Source organism: Rhinopithecus bieti, unplaced genomic scaffold (genome assembly GCF_001698545.2).
Source record: "Rhinopithecus bieti isolate Rb0 unplaced genomic scaffold, ASM169854v2 scaffold_7509, whole genome shotgun sequence".
Classification (NCBI taxonomy): Eukaryota; Metazoa; Chordata; class Mammalia; order Primates; family Cercopithecidae; genus Rhinopithecus; species Rhinopithecus bieti.
Genome location: NW_016805750.1, coordinates 2,596,419 through 2,612,333, shown reverse-complemented (window position 1 = coordinate 2,612,333; position 15,915 = coordinate 2,596,419).

Below are 15,915 nucleotides of genomic sequence, written 5' to 3'. Positions count from 1 at the left end.
AAAAAAAAAAAAAAAAAAAAAAAAAAAAACCACAACAAAGAGAGGAGAAGAGTTAAGAGGGCTGCCTTTCTGCCTTGAAACTTCTCAAAAGCATGAATGAAGCCGCCTTCCCTTTTGTTTCCAACCGAAAACCAGAGGTAACACCACTACCAACCCCTTCCTTTGCTGCACCTGGATCCATTGCTGCTGCTTTTCAAACATCTCTACTGCCCTGGGAGGAGCCCATTGAGCAGCTGACTTTCCTGGGAGAGATACGCTGGTTCCTGCTCCACCACACTGACCATGCTTCTTCTTCCCTGCCCAGACCTCCTCTAACCTTACTTGAGGATGGCGAGGAAGCAGATAGAGGACTCAAAAGCAAGACCAGAAAGGGGCTGGCACCCCCGTTCTCTAGAATTGAGATCCTCCAGATAACACACAATGATCGTGGAAAGAACTGGCAAATTAAAGATGGTTCGTATTGATTCCAAAAATACTTTTGCTTTCAGCAAAATACATCTTTAATTACTTTTCTACTAGCTGTCATTTTTCATAAAGCAGTCTAGACGACTCGTGCCAAATCCTGCAAAGACTGTTTTCAATGAAATGCCTTTTCTTAATATCAAAGATCAGAGAGGGGTTGAAAAATCCCTTCATACGTGAAGTTTAACAAATGCATAGAAAACTTGTCACACATGCAGGATGCACAGACTCCTATGCTCCCATTGTCATAAACAAGTGGTGAAGACGCTACCTGCAATTTTCTTTTGCCATCTTCTCATCTCCTGTGAGCTCTTCCATGTGATGGTCTGGGCAAAATATATACATTTCTATGCAAATAGTATGCATGTTATTTTTGCTTTTTCGCTTTTGTTGGTAATGTATTATCCATAGATTGAAACTCTCTTTCCCCCAAGCAGTTTAATACAAAGACCAAGATAACACCTCTACATGTACACGCACACACACAGTTGTAGAAAATATATAATACTGGACCAGTTCTTTTTTTATCTTTATTTGTCAGAAGTAAGCTGAAACACAGCAAGGCAAAGAAAATAATTTGAACATGTTCCCCCTTATAAGTTTGATTAAAAATGACAAAGACAAGTTGAGAATTAGGAAAAGGAACTGTAGCAAAAATGCAGATTTAGCTCTCAGCATCAGAATCAATGTCCAACTCTAAAATTGATATAATTGACTGTTAATTAATTCCCTTGATATTTTCATTAACACTTGGGAGTAACAAGTATTCTATGTAGCATTTCTGAATTATTCAAGAGGCCCTCAGATTCCCCAGCAAAGGTGACACTTGATTGATGCCACTCTCAAGAAAGGAGTTAAACTCAAGGTTTATTTCCATCTGGCTGCACCTTAGTAGGTAGAGAATTGGCAACAAAAGGGAGGGGTGCAGCCGGCAGGGCAGAGGTGTCTCACGTGAGGCTGCAGCTCCCTGCCCCAACCCCTTTCTCTGCTTCTTGCTTCCACAGGCACTCAGCACTCTGGGTGGTAGGTCTGGGCCCCCATCTTTAAATCTTCAGGATCCAGGACCTCCAATGATTACAAAGATTGGCAAGAAATCTTCACCAAATTATGGCTGCAAAATGCATCCAAACCACCACAATTTCTAAATGTTAAAAGCTTAGAAACTCAAGTCTTGGAGAAGAGAGAAGTAAGATAAAGTTGAGCGTTGAGACTTTGGAAATCTCAGGGCAGCTCAGCAAATATCCCTGCAGTGTGGACAGGAGCTCTCCCTGAAGCCGTCATCCTCCCAGGCCACTCCCTGCCTCAGCCCCTCCCACGTCTTCCTTGGGCACTAGCCTAAGGTGATCACTGGCCCAGCCCACCATGTGAGTGTGGCATGTGTGTGTGTTCAGTCCTTTATCACCCACATCCGCTTTTCATCCCCCACTGCCTGTGAGCTCCTAGAGCACCCTCTGCCTGACCTGAATGAACATCAAGGGGCCAAGCCATGATTGTATTTAATTCTAACTGTTTGGCTCACTTCCGTGAACATGTTATATCTCCGGCCAAGGTGAGCTGTTTGTTCGTCACGTTCAGGAGGAGTAAGAGCATGGGTGGCCAGGGAATAGAGCTGACCTTCCAGCCCTGAACACAGCTTCCAGGGGACAGATTATGGGCCAATGAGTCCCAGGTGGACAATCACTTTATCTCACTCCAGTCTGACAATTCCCTTCTGTGTATGGGCCACGGAAGAGCACCCCAACTTCCAGCAGACAATGTGTAACTGCTCTCAGCAAGTCATACAGGGCCCTGGGCCCGCCTCAGGCTCCCAGAACCCAGGACTTAGGGTCCTACTCAAACCAACTCCAGCTGCCAATGATGGCCTGGGGTATCACGGGCAAGACCACACCCCCCACCGTTGCCTGTTCTTTTCTTCCAACTGAAACAAAGATACTTATTTGTGATGTGAAACCTGGGACAACAACCTCCTATGTCTGGCCATTTCAAACAAAAAGGCATATTAGTCTCTGCACTATAAAAAATAATACAAATTGTCTTAAGGACAAAATAAAGAAAATGTCATGGGGATATGAGAATGATTGATGGGGCATGACCTTCAATATGTCAAGGTCCCTTCAAAAGCGTTCCAGTTTGGGATTTAGGGTAGAGCCCTAGTGTATGCTCCTCTATGCTTGGAGACCCAAATTCATTCGGCAACATAGGGGTTGTATCCTTCAAACTGGCAGATGATCTGGCTGCAGTGTCCCTGCCTGGAACCTTTTTGGAGTTCCTTGAATCAGCCTGTTTTCACGCTGCTGATAAAGACATACCTGAGACTGGGTCATTTATAAAGAAAAAGAGGTTTAATGGACTCACAGTTCCACATGGCTGGGAGGCCTAACAATCATGGTGGAAGGCAAAAGGCACTTCTAACAAGGCACCTGGTAAGAGATAATGCAAGCCAAGTAAAAGCAGAAACCCCATATAAAACCATCCGATCTCCTGAGACTTATTCACTACCGTGAGAACAGTGTGGGGGGAACCTCCCTCATGATTCAATTATCTCCCTCTGGGTCCCTCCCACAACACGTGAGATTATGGGAGCTACAATTCAAGATGAGATTTGGATGGGGACACAGCCAAACTGTATCACCCCTGGAAGGGCAAAGAATTCAGAGAGGGGCCCGGCCTCTCTTCCCCTTGTGACATTTCCCAGACAATGGATGCTAGAGAAGGAGGGCAGAGGGGTAGGACTGTTTCGCTAGAAAAAGAAATCACATTCTGTGATCTCTATTGTTTATTGGAACTTAAAAAATAAGTTTTAAAAAAAGGACTCTACAAAATAAACTGAATAAAGTCAAATGAAATTCAGTTCAAGCTTAGGAAGTGCTTGTAAGTAAACGTCATCAACCCTCCTTTGACAAGTGGCTTTCCATCACCCGGCAGCCCCAGCAGTGGCCTCGGGATGGTGGCCTGATTGTCAGCTGACAGATGAGGGACGGATCTGCTTGTCGAGAAGCCAGCGGATTGCCCTCGAGTTGTTTGTAATGACAGGAGACAAAGAATGGCTGCTCAGAGTGATCTCTTGTTTTACAAGCTCGGCATCAGGAGAGAGCCTGGTCCTGGAGCCCACTTGGGGGAATGGCCCTAACTGGACACAGCCTCCTTGGGCCACACTCCACCTTTGGCAATTTACACACCAGGCCAGCTCGCTTCCTGTCATCTGCATTCCAATAAATACTGTAGTAAAAATGATAAATCCTTTCTGCCTTATGAGTCACCGCGCTCCCTGCTCTGAGATTTCTGTCTTTTATTGTCGCTCTGAAACCATTTCCAATCATTTTTTGCATTTGATCTTGATTGTCTTAAAAAATTAATCAGACACATGTTCACTATGTTTTTTATCCAACTGTCTCCAGAATGTTTTTTGACAATTTAGAAAATGTTTTGAAAATAGTAACGGGAAATATTTAAGTAATTATGATCCTCACATTGCGAGGCCAAGTGAAGTAAACTAATGTAATGGAAACATGTTTTACAGATTTGTTTAATTATTTTTAAGTACAATGAAACTGCATTGCTCTGGGGGAAAGATTTATAATCTGGGCCTTCTCTGACACTTACCTCTTTCGGGACTGCATGCCTCAGCAAAGGGACGATGGCTGGGCCAAAGGAGCTGCTTGGGCTGGATCAGAGCCGTCCCCACCCTATAACTTCCATCAGCCCTCCCTGAGCCTCCTTAAATAAACATACAATCAAAGTCAAAACCATATGCTTGTTATGCAGAAGCGTCTTGAAGACATCTCAGAACCAGACTGTCATCCCAAGGACCTCCCAAACAGAAGTCCTGGCGCTGCCATTGCAAAGGTGGAGCTGTGTTTATGGTTTGCTTGTGCCCTTCCAAAGAACCAGCCCACCCCAGAGCAAGTAGCCCCGCCATGAGCTCATGCCACCCTGTCTTTGGGGACATAATATGGGTACAAAACAGTGTGGCTACAGCCAAGGCTGCGTTTCGCCAAATCCTAGGACCCAAGTAGGGAACAAAGAGGCTTGTTCTTATTCAGGATTGTACTTGGAGTGTTTACCAAATAGGTTTGAGAAAACAGAAGGATTCACATAATTAAAGACTCCCTTCCTATTAACTAACAGGTGTGCTACAGTCCAATTCTGACACTAACTGCCTGGAGTTAGTGTAGACCCCACAGGCTAAATAAGACTCCCCTCACTTTAGATATGTGCTGCAAATTCAGAGGTCCCCAGAGCACCCACACTTCTGACCAACTGGTACCAAGTCTGAAGGAGACCTACAACTCCCTTCAGGTTCAATAACTCTCTAGAATTACTCCCAGAACTTAGGAAATCACTATGCTTATGATTATGTTTTATTATGAAAGATAATAACCAGGACCAGCCAAATAAAGAGATACATAGAGCGATATCTTAGATAGTCCCAAACACAGTTTCCAGACCCACTCCCCATGGAATTGGGATGTAGCACCGTCCTAATACATCAATGTTTTCACCAGCCAGGAAGCACCACTGAGATTCAGTGTCTGAAGTTTTTATTGGGATTTCATAATGTAGGGCTCATGGATTAAATCATTGACCAGGTGATTGAACTCAATCACCAACCCCTCCCCAGAGGTCCAGCTGGCTCAAAGACCATCATGGGCCTTTCTGGTGACTGACTAGCCCCTATCCTGAGTTATCTCATTGGCATGAACTCCAGTGAGACCCAAGAGCTCATGAAGAACAAAGGCACTCTCCTATTTCTTGGAAAATTCCAAGGATGTGGAGTCTGTATCCCCAGAACCAGGGACAGAGGCCAGTCAAATTCTTTATTATGCAATAACATCAAACTGAGATTCCCTGGGGTGTCACTTTTTCTTGTAGATCTGACTACCCTTGACGCCAATCTCCACCCTACCCCCATTTTCCCAGTCTCTGAAAGTCCAAAACACACTCCATGATCTGTGGGAGCTTCCAGGAGCTCACCCTCTCTTCTGACCTGTGCTAGCTTCCTGTTTCTGTTTGAGTCAAACCTGAGTTGAAACATGACTTTATGTATGGTTGCCGCCTCCACTCCACTCTTACTAGGCGTTGTATTCGTTTAGTCCTGTTTACTGAGGACTCAGGGTCATGATGAGGGATCATTACAAGCAGCACCTTGTCTTCCACATCCACCCCATTCCATTCACTGCATTTACTCTTGGGGGCACAGACTTTTCCCGCACCACTTACAGCAGCTTAACAGCCATCTCTGATTCTCTGCAGGTCTTTGGGGTTTTGCCCTTGAGGCCACACAACCAATCAATATTTTTCTTCTAATTAATACAGAGCTCTCCCCTTCAGACAGAATGCTTCTGAACCCTCTCACTCCATTTCTTACATGTCTCTCATGACAGCCTTTACACTGCAACTGGATACGTAAACAATCTGCATTTGGGACCTGCCACCCAAGAAGGGGAAAAGTGTGTCACAAAAGCAGGTATGTTACTATTCATGTGTTTGGCCACTGTACCTTTTTTGAGCCTGAATGTGAGAGATGATGGGGATCCTGAATGAACCTCAGACCAGAGACAAGAATTCCTGAACCAGCTCTTAGAATGGTTTGCTTGTGCAGCCCTGCTGGTGGAGAAGCCCTGGGGATGAGGAGAAGCAGCTCAGGATGCCATGTTCAAATCCAGAGAGTTGGTCTGTGAGCCTCACCAGGGTTGGGCATGTTCCCCCACAGGCTTCTTCAGACCTTTAATGCCACAGCTCTCTGCAGGGCCTGGAAAACGCTGACATCTCCTCCTCTCCTCCTGCTTTTCTCCCCCTAGAGGGCCCTCAGTTGGGCACATGGCTCCCCAGGCTCTGCAGGGAGCAAGGCAGGCCAGGACCTCCCCTTCCTGGGCCCAAAGCTACTCTCCCCTAGGGCCTCAAACTTGCTTTCCTACTCCCAAGGGACAGCCCATTGCAGGGTGACCTCCAGAGACTCAGCAAACTTACAAGGGGGAAAACACAGCCTGATACTTTAAGAAATGTACTCCAGAGCCTTTTTGACTTTTAATTTTTTATTGCTGTTTCTGTCACTTCAATAGGTTTCAAAGCTGTGGCTCTAGAACAAGATGCTGCCAAGGAGTTCATTTATGATAACACCAATGAGGATAAAACCTCCATCATTTAAGCCTCTGCTCAGCTACTGGGGATGAAGCTCTGTACCAGGCCTTTTACCTCTGCTATATTATTTCATCTTTGCAATAGGTCTCCAATGCCTGGGCAAGGGGAGAGAAAGGTAACCCCATTTACAGTGGAGAAACTAAGGCTCAGAGAGGACCAGCACTTCTCCAGAGGACCATAGTCCCTTAGCTGCAAATCTCTGGTGCTTTCATTTAACTACTTGAGGCTCTATGGTCTGAAGGAGTCTGCAAGGAGTTTCAGGTAGACCCTCCCTCAGCCAGGCAGGGTAAGCATCCTGTACTTGTGTCTCATGGGGATGATTTTCTTCATCCAGTAGAATAGCAGCTAAGTCTAGTGGATCAGTGGCTTTGCAACTCTCCACTATCAAAAGGTCAAGTTTATCTCAGGACAGCTTCTCATTTCCTGGGGTGTCCAGACCCAGCTTTGTCCACAAAAGCTCACAGAATCTCCCTTGTAGCAGAAGAATGTCAGTGTAGACGGTGTGAGGAGAAAGTGGAGGTCTGCATTTCCTGGCTGCTGGTTTTATTGAATTAGATCATCACCGGTTCTAGTAGGATGGCTTTGGGGCAGAGGGATATTTTCATATTTTTCATTTCCTTCCTTCCTTCTTTCATTCCTTCCTTCCTTTCTTCCTTCTTTCCTGCCTTTCTTTTTCTTTTTCTTTTCAGACAGAGTCTTGCCCTGTCACTCAGGTTGGAGTGCAGTGGCGCAATCTCGGCTCACTGCAACCTCTGCCTCCTGGGTTCAAGTGATTATCATGCCTAAGCTTCCCAGGCTGGGATTACAGGCATGTCCCAACACACCCAACTAATTTTTGTATTTTTAATAGACAATGGGTTTCACCATATTGGCCAGGCTGGTCTCAAACTCCTGACGTCAAATGATCTGCCCACCTCAGCCTCCCAAAGTGCTGGGATTACAAGAGTGAGTCACCGCGCCCACCCTCATATTTTTTCAGTTTGAGGTCTTAAGCAAACAGAAGAGAAGCACGTCCCTGCAAACCATTCAGCACGATTCTGTAGGGCACCTGAAATAAAGGACCGAGAGACAGAAGCCCAAGGTCCACAGTAGGAAATCTGAGACTGCCCTCGTGGGAGAGAGGGCTCTAGCAGACCCCAGTGGATCTAGAGGCCAGTCTAGCTCACCTTACATGGTCAGTGAGCCCTTGAGACACCTGTTCCCCTTCCCACCCCCTTACTTGGCCCCCATCAGTACACTTTGTACTTGGGTGCTTCACAGGGAGTTCCTGCTTTCTACAAAGCACATCAAAGGCCTGGGAAACAGCCTTTGTTCCACCTCCGCCCCAAAGGAAAATCATGTTGCAAGGGATTTCCCTGTATATGATAATGGTTAACACAAACAGAAATGATCTCAGGCATCATGGAGTCTACAGTCTAGTAGAAAAGACAAACGCCTACCGGTTCACGCCCACACACACACCCACACACACCACTTAAATAAGCTAGGTTACACTTGTGATGTGTGCTATGAAGGAAATAACTGATGTTGCCAGGCCGGGAGGGAGAGGGCATGAAATGAGTTTGTAGGCACAGGCAGGAGCCAGGTCCCAGGGAACTTTGCAGAATGCATTGAGAAGCTTGGATGTCACTTGATGTGTATGCAGCAGGAAGGTGCTGATGGATTTTAAGTAGGAGATAGCATGATTCCATTAATGATTTCAGAACAGTACTCTGGCTGCTGAATGGAAAATGGATTGAATTGCCCCGGTATGGCGATGAATACCTGCTATAGTGATGAGGCAAGTGTAATAGGGTCGAGGAAGGATGGGAGCAGCTAAGATGGGAAAAAGCAGAGAGGTTCAAGATGAGTTTTTAAGACAGAAGAGGGAGGACTTGCTGAGGAGTTGGATGTGGGAGTAAGAGAAAGGAAAAACTCAAGGACATCTGGCTAAACCAAGGTGGTGGATGATGGTGACGTCTACTGAGTTGAAAAGCTATAGGGGAATATGTTAATTTGTACTGCTGCAAAGCAATTTATCACAAATCTCATGACTTAAAGCAAAACAGATGCATGAGCTCACGGTTTTTATCGGTCAGTCTCCGGGCACAGGGTCTCATGGAGCTTCCATCAGGGTGTCAGCCAAGCTGTGGCTGTCACCTGGAGAGTGGAGTCCTCTTCTAAGCTCACTGATTGTTGTCAGAGTTCGGCTTCTTGTGGTTGTAGGACTGAAGTCTCAATCTGATTACTGCTCCTGGCCACAGATTATGCTCAGCTCCTAGAGGCCACTCCTGGAGCCTCATCAACAGCAATAAAAACCTCCTTTGAGTTGAGTTTTTCTGAACTCCTCTTCTGCCACCAACTGGAGAAATCTCTCTACTTTTACAGTTCTCATTGGATTAAGTTAGTCCCACCTGAATAGTCTCCCTTTCTAAAACTCTACTGTGCTGTATAGCATAATCTAATCATGAAAATAAGATCCATGGCCCTCAGAGACCCAGGGATCATATAGGGCATCTGCACGCGAGGAGTGAGAAACTCTGGGGATGTCTTAGAATTCTAATGGTCACACGGTGGTGGTTGGGGCTGGATTATGAGTTATGAGTTCAGTTTCGGATATGTTGATAGGATTGCCACACAGCCAGAGTGAAATAACAAAAGTCGAGGTTGGATACACAAGCCAGGTCTGGACTAAAACCACACATTTGGGATCAGTCTTTATGTTAAAAGTGGGATAATGGGTGGGCTTACCTGAGAGAGAGTGTGGGTAGAACTGAGCTTTTAGGAACCCAACATTTGAAAGTTGAGTGGAAGAGGGGGACTGAACCAACATGGAGCGAGGGAGGGAATGTGCGTGTGCATCAGGGTGGGAGTAGCGATCTCCATCTAATGAAACACACAAAATACATCCATTGGATTGGTGGACATCATGGAGGTCGCTGGGGACATTCACCAAATGAATATTTGACAGTGTGGCAGGATGCAAACTGGATTAGAGTAGGCTGGAGAGGGAAGGTGTTTGTAGGTAGATGGGAATGGTCCAAGGGGGTAGAATATCCACACTGCAAGGTGCCAGAGGGGATCCCGGGTGAGGCCATGGCCTTGAGAACAGGAGAGAGATGGGATTGAGGGTGCATGGGGTGGGACTGGCCTTAGACGGGAAGAGGGACGCTTCCTCTCTGTAGAGTCCCATCATTGCGGAGGCCAAGCTGGGGCGCCATCTGGTGGTAGGGAAAGAAAATGACAATCCTTACAAGGTCTCTGCTTTTTTTGGTGGTACTTGAGGTCAGCTTTCATTGGTTGTGCAGGGAGGGTTGGGAGCAGGCCGGAGGTTAGGGGAAAGGGCTCCAGGTGGAATTGTTGAGAGTAGAAACAGCTTTTCCGGGAGAAACTGGACTGCAGGCATGCGTGAGGTGGGAGCTGAGAACCCATTCAAGGAAGCCTTCTTAACCAGTCAGTCTTTTGACCACAGGCAGAGTCAGATGGACCCTGGAGGCCTCCTTTACCCACCAGCTCTATTCTCCATGGCAGAGCTTTACATGCCCCAGTGCGTGTACATTCTTCCTTCTCACCTCTGCGTATAGATGGAAGGTCCTAGAGCGAGGAATTGTGTATCTTCTACCCAGGGTGGACTGCTGCATCCGACCTCAACAGTTGCTAATTAAATGTTTCCTTAACTGAATTAACGAAGACCCAAGGGGAGAACAGATGCTGATGGTGGAGGATGCGTCCAGAACTCGCAGGTAACAAGCATGGCCCCATCGAGGTTTTCCTTTGGCCGGCCAGAGTAGGACAGAGACCCCTCGTTCCTTCAAAGGAAGACTGCCTCTATTAGTGGGATGCTGGGGTATAATCCTAATTTTCAGATCCACACATTTTGTGTGTGGATTCGTGGTTTTGTACTGAAGCCCAAATGAGCAGAAATACCCAGGGGGAATATCTAAAATATGAGCTTGTTATTAAGAGTAAATAAACCCACACAAAGCCCGCACCAACCGTCTGTCTCTCCAAGTCAGTGGGAAGCAGGATGGCTTGGGAAGGAGCCACAGCTGAGCCTTCTCCATGAGCTGGGCCATGCGGCACTGCCAGTTCCCAAGGCTGGTGAACCGTCCATGGATCCCGCCACCTGATGGTCATTCACGCAGAACCCCAGCGCCCCATCCTGCTGCTCTGTGACCATCTAGACATAGTTTCCACCAACACCGGCTTGTTTCCTTAGCACAGGCTCCTTCGGACCCCCCTAGTCCCCAGCAGAGCTGCCACATCCAGCTCTAAGTGAAGGGGTCCCTTTATCTCGGGCAGAGGAGACAGAATGAGAAGAAGACCTGAGGAGAAGGTGTATGGAGGAGACACAGAGAGACAGACAGAGCAGGACAGCAAACAGCTGAACAATATGAGAAAGCTCAGAGCTGGGCAAGAAAGATCTGAGTTCTCCTGCTGGCTCCACACTTTCTATTCACCGTGAGCAAGTCCCTAAGTCCCTTCCTCCCTCTGAACTTCAGCTACTCCCAACCAGATGAAGATTAAGGCTCCTCGCATCTCTAACAGCTATCACACGGGGGAGAGGCAGGCCGTAGATGAAGAGAGCAAAGGGACAGAGAGAGAGACAAGGGTCAATAAAGATGGCAATTAGTGCTGTAAATGCCTATGCCCTGTAATGCTAGACAAAGGCACATGGTCACTTACTCTGACCAAAGCAACTCCAGTATCAAAGAAGAAGACACCCCCATTCCGCCTGGTTCAAGCAACAAGAACGTTTATATCCCATAAAACAAGAAGTCCAGAAGTAGCCAGGACTCTGGAGTTTGATGACTTTGTAACTCAGGGAGTCCTCATTGCCCAGGAACCTTTCATCTCACTGTTCTGTCCTCCCAGCACACTCAGACTTTGGCATCAAGATCACTTTCCTCGAGTTTCGAGATGGCTGGCTCTCAATGTACCAAAGTCACATGTAGAAATAATAAGGTCCAGAAGAAGAAAGGGTTTGCCTGTCTCTTATATCTCCTTTTAGGAGCAGGGAAACTTTTGTAGAAGCCCCTTATCTTCCACCCTGCTCCTGGCTGACTTAAGTCTCACTGACCATAAGGAAGACCTATTTCTCTTTCTATACCAATGGATGTCTTGTGAGCTGAGGTTAATTTTCATGATTGATTTACTTTTATCAAATCAGAGAGGATGGATGGTGAGTTCATCATTAAGACCCCTACAAGACTACGTTTGCAGCAGAGCATTTTTTGGACCAAGAAGGGTGACTTGGTGAGATCTGGGGTGACATTTGAGCAGGCAGTAGCCTTTGCTGGTAAGGCGATGCTTTGCAACCAACGCAGCTTCTGAAAGACTTCTTTGGCTGTGGGCTTTCTGAATGACCCTGAGAGCTCCTGTCTTCTTTCCAGATCTGTTTCCCCTCTAAGCAAGAAGGCATAGGCAAGGGTGTCTCTAAGGCTGATAACATCAGACATGCAGTAAGTTTGTGGCTGAAGTATACATCCTCATTTATGATCATCAGAACAGTCTGGAAAAAAAAGAAAAGAAAAGAAAAGAAACTTCATGTAGACCTGAAGGACTCAAGGAAGAACACAGGTGATGCCAGAAAGAAAATTACCCACGCCTCACTTCATTTTTCTTCATTAGGGTTACTTACACAGAAAAATGACCAGGAAAAGGCAGGCCAGTGTCAATGGTGGGTATAGGACCCTGAATCTATCTAGAGCCTTGGCCATAAGTGGTGGGAGAGGCAGGCGAGACTAACCTAGGTAAAGAAAGGGAATATATTGGCTCATGTGACCACAGGGTATGACAGTCAGGGGAGCATGGTCTCCCAAGGGAAATTCAGGATTCTGTGACCTAAAGAAAGACAGTATGTGTAGGATGGGAGAAAAACAGTCCATGGACATTCATGTAATGGGACTTTAATTGTTCCAAACATTTAATGTCCCCCAGGGTCTTGTATGCTTAGGCACAATTTGGCACCCGTTTCCCACCTTCTCAAGAGGAGAAACACGCTTGATACTGGCCTCTCTTAGAGACTTGGGGAGGCTGCCTCCCCAATCATGGGAGTCATGTCTGGGACCAGCCCTCCTATTAAAGACCCATGAGAGGCCAGCAGTCCCCATGTTTTTTGTGGTTCTCCCATGAGAATTCTCAGAGAGGAGATTTAGACCCAATAACAGATGAAAACCACCCCAGTAGTACGGCAAGTTGAAGATGAACATGTGCAAACGTAAGTTCGCGGTAGGGTTCTGTCCACCCCAACCTGCACCCCAGGGCATGAGGCCAGGTCCCCCTCCAACCCCACCCAGGGCACCTCCCGCACCTTGAGGGGGAATGAGACCCATGCACATGGAGCAAGGGGTGGCTGGCATGAGGCCACCCAGAGGGGTGAGCTTCTTTCCTCAGGCTAAGCCTTGCTTTCCAAGGCTTCTTTCCTCAGACTAAGCCTTGCTTTGGCCACTGCTGGACTCCTGGGACCAGGACGAAGTCTGGCAAAGTGGCAATGCGTGTAGGGGCTGGGTGTGGACAGGAAGGACACAGAACGCTTTGTAAGCACATCTGGGCCGCTCTGCAGGAAGAAGCTGCTGACAGACTGTTTGCCAATAAAGAAAGTCGCACAGCCTAATAACAATCAGATGGTTCCTCCAGCCCATCTCCATCCTGGCTGTACTTTGCAGGATGTACTTAGGCGGGGCCAGGCAGCTCTTCCCCTGGGGGACCAAATACAGTGGAGTCTTGTGGCTCCTTCCATCAGCTGAGAGCCAAGAAGTCTCTGCCCCTTCTGTGCTTTGGCCCAAGTCATTCAGAAGCACTACCTCCAAAGTTCTGGCCCATCCAGCTGGCTTCTATTGGGCCATTATTTGATTAGTGGGTGGTTGTACAGGGCTGGAGTCTTCGATGCCCAGAACCAGCCTGCTCGTTATCTCACATGGTCGTCTTTCCAAGGTGACTCCTGGAAGTAGGTTTTGTCTTTTCAACAAAATCAGACTTCAAGCCTGCTGGAGGCAGGGTCCCGACCTGCATTTCTGCCTCCTGCCTGGTCAGAGGACTGAGCACCAAAGTGTCACTCAAAGGGCTCTGTGTATCTATCCACAGTTCCAGCAATCCCATCTGATAGTGGGTACAGAACCCCCCAGCACAAAGAGCAGACAAGAAGCCAACACTAACCCATTGACTGGCAGGAGGGAAATGGGAGGCCACCAAAAATCCTCAGGATCCACGATTTTGAAACTTAAACTATGAAACCTCCTACAATTAAATGCATACTTGAAAGCTCAATATGTAGAACAAAGGAGAGTAAGTTTCCCTGGACGGGCGCAGGGGCCTGGGGATTCAGTAAGCTTATTCTTTCCCTCAGCTTTTCCATTCCTTCTCCCAGGGAACTCCCCAAGGAACCGCAGGGAATTCCAAGCACTTCTCTGGGCCCACCATGAAAATGGCTCCATGAGCCCCTCCTCCAGCCTCCTGATAGACCACCTTACAGCAGTTCCAGATAAACAAACACCTCCCTTAGCCTTCTCTGAAATTGAGGAATAGAAATACATCGTTTGTGGTGGAAAGACCTCCAGACTTCAGTTCAGAAGCCCTGGCCTCCCGTGCCATCCCTGGCACCTATCAGCTAAGCAGTCTTGGGCCGAATGTCCTGGACTTCGATACTCTTATTTTAAAGCAGGGGTGGTGCTGCCCACCTTACTAAGATGTAGCACTTGCTGAAATCCCTAGGATAAACCTGGCATTTGACAATCACTGATTGTGTGGACCTGATTAGGATGCTATTTTTGCAGAAGCAGAAGGAGCAAAGAGGGTACTTGTGGGGTCAAACCCAGGGCAGGAAATCTGGGAGGCCACTGCAGAGTTCCATAGAACCCAGGAGCAGAAGGAGAGGGCAGCGTTTGGGTATTTTTCCCTGAATGCATTTTGTGAGGCTGCTACAAGACATCCTGTACATTCTATTATTAGGAAAGGAACCCAGCCCGGGACGCAATCATCATAAACCTCAAACTGCTGTTTACAAATGCGGGGATTTTGGTGAGACCTAAAATGCTCTTCCCCAAATGCATTCTCCCCGCCCCTTGGTTTTAAACCCATGTGGATTCCAAGGGAAATTGAATCCATATGTTTCTGGTTCATTTACACTGAACTCATCAAAATGTAATTTTGCAACATCTAGTTGACGTCCAGGATGTCTTTAGAAGCCTCATTTTTATGCCTTTTTATAAGCCCCTCTCCCTAGGAGACAGGAAGTTATGCCTTGCAGAGAGTGGATGGAATTCCAGCCAAGCAAGAGTTCTGCCGAGAAGACCCATGAGACTGGAAGGATCTCTTATCTCAGTCTTAGGGACCTTTATCCATGTCTCCATGTCCACTTTCAAAGGAGGGAGCTTCAAGAGCTGCCCAGTGGGAGGCACCCAACTTCCCAAACCAGAATGGAGTGGAATCTAAGCTACCTTCATTTCAGCTCTATGTCTTGTCACCTCTCTGATGGTCACCAAGATTTTTTTTTTTTAAATAAAACAGCTAGTTCCATTTTGTTGATGGGGACTCTGAGGCTCAGGGTAGCAAAGTGACTTGTCCAAGTCAATGGCATAGTTTGGATTAACAAACTGGATGGGGAAAGTCTTTCCAGACTGAGGAGTCCTGTGGGTGAGAATGTGCTCTGGATATCTGTGGGGTAATGGAGAGAAATAGATGTCATTTCTGACCTGGTTCACTCTGAGGCCCGACAAGAGGCTGAGGTATTACATTACCAGTGCGCTTTGGGCTCTGAGTAGGTTAACGGTCCATTTAAAAGTAAAATTTTGACCAGCTAATAAGGCTTCGGTCACAAGCTGCAGTTTACACGCAAATACGAATGCAGGGAAGGAGAGGGGCAGCTCAGGGTCGCAGTGGTGGAGGCAGATAAGTGGGACATTTGGATTCTGGTCCTGAGTCCAGCACACAGTGGCATCCTCAAATACCTTCTCTAATTAATTAGAAAACCTTTCCTGGCTTCCTTCTCAACAATTATGCAGGCAGAGAAAAATAGCATGTCTTCCAAGGGCTTGCAAAGGTCCCCATGTGTTTTGAATTGGTCATCTGGAGGGTGGTGACTGCCAGCCCACCGCCCTCAGAGCCGGGTCTGAATGCAAGATGTGGGCTGGCACAGCCGTCTGGGTAGAGAGGGGGCTGGGTCGGCCTCTTACCCCTTATAGCAGACAGCTGGAAGAAAACGGGGGGCATCCACACCAGGCAGACTTGAAATGACACAGCCAGGTCCAGTACTGGGCATCTCTGTCCTCTTCCCCCAAGTAGTCATCAGGGGCATTGAACCTAGCCATGCCCTGAGGCCAGACCATCCACCTT